Genomic DNA, 6682 nt, shown 5'->3' with positions numbered 1-6682 from the left:
AGGTACTAGGCACATACATTGATTGAAAGTTTCCTTGGGAGATTTCGTGAAAAAGTTTTCCGTGATTAAGTACTGACACGCTTTAAACAGTTAGACATTAGTCGGTTAAAAAATGATCGGACGATACAAAAATCATTGCATAGGCGAAGAACTCGACTCTATGCTACATAAGGTACTGACTGGGATTAAGAAAAAGTTATGAATAAACAAAGCGATCGGATGCACTACAGACAAAAATCGTAGCTACAGAGGGGCTACTACGACACTCGCAAATCGAAGTTCATATCGCACCGTCCCTTTCACTCGCGTATTAAATGACATAAGCGTCAGCGGGACGGCAACATTACGAAGTTCGAGTTTTGCACTTCGTGGTATATGGCCTGGTTTTTTAAAAAAAACTACTCTCAAGGGCTGAAATTTGAATCGATGATTTAAAAACGTACGAGTATTGTAAATTAAATAAAGTAAATGCTAATAATAACGCAACTATGATTCATGAGTCTTAGTATTAAGTACCTGAAGTAAAGGAAGCGTCATGGGCGAGCGTAAAATTCGGGTTTAAGATAAACTTGTTTATCAATATGGAAATTCAATTGATGATTTCATCCATTATTTGTTGAGTGAAAGAAAACAATCAGTTATCTTTCGACTCGTAACAAAAGATGAAGTCCTAAATATGTATCGTGACGTAATGATGGATTTTTAGTATAAACAGGCACATATATAGATAGAAGGACCAACTTTAATTTCAATAATTAATGTGCAGGCCGTACCAAAGCATGGATATACATATTAAGTAGCGAAAAGTGCACATTGTAGGTGCATGGTAGATACGCCTAGTAACTAGGTTTAATTTCGCTTTTCCGGATTTATGTAACCAAGTAGACTTTCTGAGCTTTAAGTAACATTAAACCTGGCAGTTGAAATCCCGGAAATTTATTAAATTCCTATTGGATTTAAATTTAATGAAAAATAAAAAATAATTTTTTTATTTGTATTATATGGAGAACACTCAGCTTATTTCGAGATATTACTTACATGCGTAGTTACGCCAGTTAGTCGGGTAGGTAGTCGACCTTGCACATAAAAAAAAATAGCAAAATCCATCTAACTGTGCCGTTTTCATGAGAAAGTGTAACAAACAAACACACTCACAACCTTTTATGTTTATAATATTGGTAGAATAGATTAGGCATGCGTAGAGGTGTTCACAATTTGAAACCATCGTGTCGGCACTCGGCTTCGACAAATAAAATAAAATTATATTGACTTAACTTCACTTTGACCTTCATCTGAAGTAATCAATTTCGTATGCACGGTCATAACATTATTTTTGTAAGGCTAACATACACAATAATTCGTCTTACTTAAGAGGTATATAATGTTTGGCACGACTGCATTTAAATCTGACTTGCTAAAATTTTTGAACTTCATTTATATTTAGACATTTTGACTATTCTTTGTTATTATGCTGATTTGATGTAATATCGTATCAAAGAACGTAATGTTAAAAAAATATTTTTAAATATTATTAATTTAATTTAACTTAAATTTAGTACTAAGGAACTTGCATTATTTTGGTTTTAATTAGTTATTAAATTTCTTATTTAATGTGGCTAATTGTTTTGTGTCGTTTCTTATTTGTCAAATAATAAAATACCTACCTAAGTAGATATATTTTTGTATACAGGGAGTCTCTGACCATATGGGGCTTTAAATCCAGGATTCGATTCTACTCGCATAACGCATAACTGAGCTAATTTTGTTCTGCTACCTTTTAAAAATATGATCACTTTTTTTTCATAAAAATTAAGGTAATTTTCAATGTATGCGATACTCGTACAATACTAAATTGACGGCACATTGATAAATGTTTATCTTGGCGATGTCAAATAAATGTCAAAACATATTTAAAGGCCCCGTTACCAAGATACATTTTGTAAGACATGATTAATTTTGAGACTTTTTGAAAATGTTACAAAACAAAAGTAGCTTAATTTTGTGAGTAGAATCGAACCTAGAATTTAAAGCCCCATGGTCAGAGCCATCCTTTATGTATTTACTTAACTAATTCAGTTTTCGTAGAAATTATCAACTTTACGGGATTGAAAATAAACTTAAGGGGTCCATTATCGGTTCGCATACTATTGGAAGTCTGATGTACCTAATGTTTGTCAGAGCGATCATTTGTCATAACTCTTTTTTCTCTAAATCCAATAATTATTCAGAATTGTTATAAAACAAACCTAACCACACCCATAGTTTTCAGAAAACTGTAAGGTTTAAGTGGAAAAAAAATTGACAAACGATGATTCAGACAAAAATTACGATATGATTAGCGAAGGGTATGCGAGCGAACTTTGGCGCTCCCAAACTTAAGCTAAGCTAAACAAATTAATGTGTACGAGTAGATTACCGTCCAAAAAGGTTCCTAAGCACGTATTACAAACTTTGGCATTTATAACATTTGTACCATCATTTATTTGGCTCATTTATTATTCTTTGTAAGTCTAAAGTATTTATTTCTAAAATTATTTCACGAAACAGTATATTCAAAACGAACAAAGTTATTATTTGATCCGAGCTAACTCAGTCAAACTGCTTAAGGCCATCAGCAAGTGTGTCAGCTATAAGCATTACCAACAAATTTACCTGCGTGACATAATAGCTCGATTGCGGCGGTCGTGGATGCAGTTATGTGAGCTCGTGTTGCACAACCGTCCACAGACCTTTCCAATACTTGCAGCCTCCCATATAAAAACAAAACACGACCCGGATGATTACTGGCCCGAAGATTTGGGTAAAAATGCCAACGGCCAAAATGTGGGTTTGTTATGATCTTTATATTCATATTCATTTATTCATAAAATTCAAAATTTTACGTGTGAAATATTTAAGTATGTAAATTCATTAATACAATTTAAAGTTCAGCCGAAAGCCAATCAAATTAACATAAAAATACAATTGAAATAAAAATAATAATTAATTATATTTCATATAATGACCCGGATAACTCATGTACGTGTTGCAGCAGCCGCTGAGTCGCGTTGCTCCGAAGACGAAGGGCTACGGATTAGCCCGAAACATGTCGAGCTAAACTCGATTTAAGACGTGAGTTATCCGGGTCATTATATAAAATATGAGTGAGTCTCACGGTAGTTTCATGTTCAAAATAATTAATTAGATAAAATGCAATCATACAAGAAATAATCATGGCAATAAAAAATTAAATCAAGTTTAAAAATTCAAATTAAAATATAAAACTTAAAGCTACTGTAGGACTTTGTTTTGCTTTAGTTATTTTAGGTAGGTACCTACCAGTAGGTATGTACATTGTACAATCAGATTTCATGTGATTAGGTGACGATATAAGAACATAATTCATTGAAAAATACGTAATATTTTTCATTGAATTATTAACATTTTTAAATTATTGGTTGTCCTTGGTAATTGGACCAGACGATTTGACAAATGTCATGGAACAAAACAACACGAATTTATTTAAAATGAAATAAATTAACGACTTCGATTTGGGTGGTGATTAAAAAATCACCTTGTCCGAAAATTACGAGCTAGATGTAGCAAGTTTTTAAAAATAAGTTTCTTTTTATTAGTTTATCAATTAAAAATTATTATTTTTTAGTTAAGCAATTTTTTTTACTTTTTTGTTTTATATACAGTCATGTCTAATGAAAATGATTTAATTATATTCGACTTGCATTATGAAATTTGAGTTTATCAATCCTTACTGATATTATAAACGCGAAAATAACTCTGTCTGTCAGTCTGTTACCTCTAAACGCCTAAATTGCGATTTAGATGAAATTTAGTATGGAGATAGATAGCTATCAAGCTATCTAGTATCAACGAGGCGAATAGCATAATAGTTTTTATCTCGGAAAATTGCAAAAGTACCTAAGTAGTTTCCGCGGGCATGCGATAATGGCGATAAACGAATTCTTGGTAAACAAAGTCGCGGGCAAAAACTAGTGTCGTTGACGCCATTGAGAGCTTGTTGAAATTGTCCACTTGGATATCTAGTGTTCATTCTAAATAAAGTTTTCCTTATATAGTTTCCTCGTGTTGTCTCTCGTTCTATCTTCCGAACAACTGAGTTGGAATTCCCTACTTGCGCGTATGCTCTCTAAACCAGTTATACTCAAACTGTGGTGCAGCATGTGGCCCATCGAGTGACCCTCCTGCCATAAAAACTAAAGGTATTATTTTTTACCCGACTGCCCGAAGGCAGGTTATGAAATGTATGACTTTTGATGCTGGGCATCAATGCAGCGGCCGACTGCACCATTGCTACGACATATTTATTGCTGATTGGTACAAGAAAACCGGCCAAGAGTGTGTCGGACTCGCCCAGGATAGGGTTCCGTAGCCGTTATGAAAAAATCTTTGCATAGATTATTTTAACATATAAAACATTAAAACATGTGGTGTTTTACTATCTTTGTCTATTTATTTTAAAAGTAAGTAGGTATATTTTACAAGTTAGACAGCTATTTACTCTTTAACTATTATTCTACTACTTAATCGGTTGTTAAGTATATCCATGCAAAATTACAGCTTTCTAGCACTAATAGTCTCTAAACTAAGCCGCGGAAAGACGGACGGACATGGCGATACTATGAGGGTTCCGTTTTTGCCATTTTGGCTACGGAACCCTAAAAAGAAGAATAGGTACCTATCACATTTCGGGGATCACCAACGATATGGACGGATGACCACTAAGCCGTAGGTTCACGGTGTATGCAGGCCGCTTCCAATCGAAGCAACTGGAAACCTATGTCCCACAGTGGCCGTCCTACGGCTGATATAAGAATAAGAATAAATTTATTTAAAATTCATCATTGAAAATATTCGCACAGTGAGATATCCGGCGGACCCCGAACTAGGCAGGAGCCTGTATCTCGGGGCCCTAAGACGATGATGATGATGATTACTGCTTAAAAATATCGCATTAATTTCGTAATTTGTAGTAGTTAAAAACTAAACAGCGTGAAGTTTATCGAATGAGGTATCCGCGAGGAAAATGTCTTGCATGTCATATCACATATCTGCATTATGCAGGTTGGCATATTCTTTGCGTTACTTGTGTCGCCTTGGCATTTATGCTAGCGTTATTAATAGTTTGTTTTTAATACGAGCAATTACTATTCAAAGGTTTACAAGGCAATAGGTACAGTCAACTATAATAGTAGTGCCGAAGTTAAAAAATATGTGTTCACAATTTTATTGAGTTAAGGTCTTGTCCATATTTTTGTAACTTTGACCTTATCTATACATATTATTCGTAGTCGACTGTATATACTTAACAATTACTTAAGTAGTTCTTAACTTGTTTGGAAAGTTGAGTTTTACACCAGGGTTAGCATGATTAAATTGGTTTTTTATGTGTGCCAGCGAGAGTATATATTTATTCGCTTAAGAGCAAAAGGTTTCCTACCTCATCCGAAAAAAAATATCGTATGTAAGGCCTTCCCCGGAACTTAAGCTATCTGTATACCGAATTTCATCTAAATCTGTTCAGCGGTGTAGACGTGATGAGGTAACAAACAACCAGACTTACAAACTTTCGCATTTATAATACTAGCGGGATGGGATAGGTAGGTACTCAGGTCTGCTTACTTACCATTGAAGCAGTGAAAAAATTAGGGGCTGTTTCACCATCCATTGATTAGCGTTAACTGGCGGTTAGGTGTAATGCCGTCTCTATTTGTTTTGTTAAAATAGACGGAGACGGCATCACATTTAAACTTCTAACTAAGTCAACGCAATCGAATGATACTTACAGTCATTAAAAAGGTATTTCCAAACAAATTGCCATAATCAAACAACCTATAGGTTACTTCCGGTTGTCCTAGAAACTTGAAATTTGATGTGAAGCACAACCAATAAGAAAAGTCCGAAAATTTTAGTTTTTTATGTCTGTATGTCTGTCAGTCACCATTTTAAACGACTCCACACTACGTAGATACATTTGCTTTGAAGCTCCGCTAACACTGAATATTCATGGATACCTACTTATTTATAAATTTGTGCATGAGTCCGACTCGCACTTGACAGGTTTTTTGAATCTAGTAAGTAATACAGAAAATAACGGAGTCGCGGACAACAGCTAGTCTGATATCAATTTTAGCTTGTGAAGGTATATCCACACATTTCTGATGAAAAGGGTCTTGACAGACGGACTGACAGAGAGACAGACAGACAGACAGCCTGAAAACTAAGTAATCCTATAAGGGTCAGTTTTTCCTTTTGTGGTAGGTACGGAACACTAAAAAAAAGAGTCAATGTATTGTAACTGCGGCGCTGTGCGGTACTTTGGATTAGCGATTATTATGTTCTTGTATAACCTTTCACTGTCGTTAGAGTCCATTGAGATTCGAGTTTCATTTGTGTAACACATCCTGGTCTTTTGTGTCTTTCCTGCCTCGGTCAATGACTTACAAGAATATTATATTATAATAGATTGAAACCCTACATATTATGTAGGTTGTAGGTAGGTACAATCATGGTCACAAATATCTTTACCTGCAGCCATCGGGGTCAGATAATAGGCATGTGTATAATACACCGACCTTGTGGTTAGTGGTATAAGGATTAGAGGCATACTTTTCTCCTTTACTGATCGTTTTTGCAACACAATAAGTATACTTACCATTTTTTCTAG

This window comes from Choristoneura fumiferana, chromosome 3, assembly GCF_025370935.1.
Source record: "Choristoneura fumiferana chromosome 3, NRCan_CFum_1, whole genome shotgun sequence".
In the NCBI taxonomy this organism is placed as follows: Eukaryota; Metazoa; Arthropoda; class Insecta; order Lepidoptera; family Tortricidae; genus Choristoneura; species Choristoneura fumiferana.
The sequence above is the reverse complement of the archived record's forward strand: the minus strand, read 5'-3'. Positions refer to the sequence as shown.